Source organism: Oxyura jamaicensis, unplaced genomic scaffold, assembly GCF_011077185.1.
Source record: "Oxyura jamaicensis isolate SHBP4307 breed ruddy duck unplaced genomic scaffold, BPBGC_Ojam_1.0 oxyUn_random_OJ71370, whole genome shotgun sequence".
In the NCBI taxonomy this organism is placed as follows: domain Eukaryota; kingdom Metazoa; phylum Chordata; class Aves; order Anseriformes; family Anatidae; genus Oxyura; species Oxyura jamaicensis.
Window position 1 is genome coordinate 1 of NW_023310480.1, and position 1,583 is coordinate 1,583.

Consider the following 1,583-nt stretch of genomic DNA (forward strand, 5'->3'; position numbering starts at 1 on the left):
GGAGGACATCTCCTCCTCGCTCCTGGGGGGCGGGGGACAAAAAGGGGATGGGGGGGGGGGGGGTCAGCGCTGCCACCACCCCCTCCCGGACACTGTCCCCGCGCTGTCCCCACGCTCACGGGGCCTGGAAGAGGAGGACGCGCTGGTCGGCCGTCTGCAGGCGGAAGACGTGGGGGCGCTTGGTGTACTTGCTGGCGCGCTCGGCCAAGGCGTGGTGGACCCCCAGGGGCTCCTCGGCCTCTGCCGGGGGGGTCCCGGGGGGCTCGGACCCCCGGCGGGGGGTCCCCGCTTTGAGGAAGTAGAGCAGCGTCCCCTTCAGCACCGTGTGGAAGGGCTTCCAGCCCCGCCGGCCCCAGGGTGCTGCGGAGGGAACGGGGTGGGGGGGGGGGGGAGGTTTTGGGGGCCCCCAGGGGGGGGCCGGGGGGGGCACCCCCTGAGAGACCCAACATTTGTGCCCTTGTCCCCCTCCCGAGGTGGCAGGTCCTGAAGCTGCCTCTGCAGCTGCCAGGGGGTCCTATAAGTGTCCTTATGGACCCCAAAGCTGCCTCTATGGTACCCAAAATACCCCAAATTTGCCCCCCCTGACTTAAAAGTACCCCAAATCTGGTCCCCTCGGACCCCAAATCTGCCCCCTGGCACCGAAACATCCCAAATCTTTCCCCCTGGATCCCAGCAGACCCCAAACCTGCCCCTCTGACTCCCTAAATACGCTTCCCTAGACCCCAGAACCCCCAACCATGGACACCTGGGATGCCATATGAGCTCCCCCGACCTAAAACCGCCCCAAAACACCCCAAATCTGGTCCCCTCAAGCCCCAAAAACCTCAAATCTGGACCCTAAATCTGGACCTCAGAACACCCCAAATCTGCTCCCCTTAAGCCCCAAGCAGCTGCCCAGACCCCTGAACACCCCAACCGTGGTTTGTTGGACCCCAAATCTGGTCCCCTCAAACCCCAATCTGTTGCCCAAACCCCAAAATATCCCAAATCTGGTCCCTTGAATCCCCAAATCTGCTCCTCAGACCCCAAAACACCCCAGATCTGGTTCCTTGGACCCCCAAATCTGGTCCCCTTAAACCCCAAGCAGCTACCCAGACCCCGAAATACCCCAAATCTGACAAGAGAGCCCAAAACACCCCGAGTCTGGGCCCTTAGACCACAAAATCTACCACCAGATCCCAAATTTGATACTGGTCCCCAAAACACCCCAACTCAGGTCTCTTGGACTCCAAATCTTGTCCCCTTAAACCCCAAATCTGCTCCCCAGACCCCAAAACACCCCAAATCTGGCCCCAGGGACCCTAAATCTGGACCTCAGACCACCCCAGATCTGCTCCCCAGCCCCCCAGCCGTGCTCCCCCAGACCCCAAATCCCCCCGGCAGCCCCCCCCCGGCACCCCAAACCCGCTCTCACCCTTCTTGCCGTCGGCCTCGGCCAGCACCTTGCGCGCCAGCCAGCCCCGCCGGTACGTGGTGGCGCCGTCCTGGCGCGGCAGCTCCACGAAGGGGGTGCTGCTTTTCCAGGGGGGCGCGGGGCCCCCCCCGGGCTCCTCCTCCTCCTCCTCTTCATCCCTGGGGCCAAA

General features: G+C 63.7%; 1 long non-coding RNA gene across 1 annotated transcript; it reads right to left on the reverse strand.

The window, feature by feature from the left end:
- On the reverse strand, nt 1–1,572 carry LOC118159629. The gene is made up of 3 exons (XR_004747186.1): nt 1,415–1,572; nt 120–360; nt 1–22 (listed from the first exon to the last, which is right to left on the reverse strand). It is a non-coding gene; the product is annotated as an uncharacterized LOC118159629 (long non-coding RNA).
- Nucleotides 1,573–1,583: the final 11 nt, after the last annotated feature.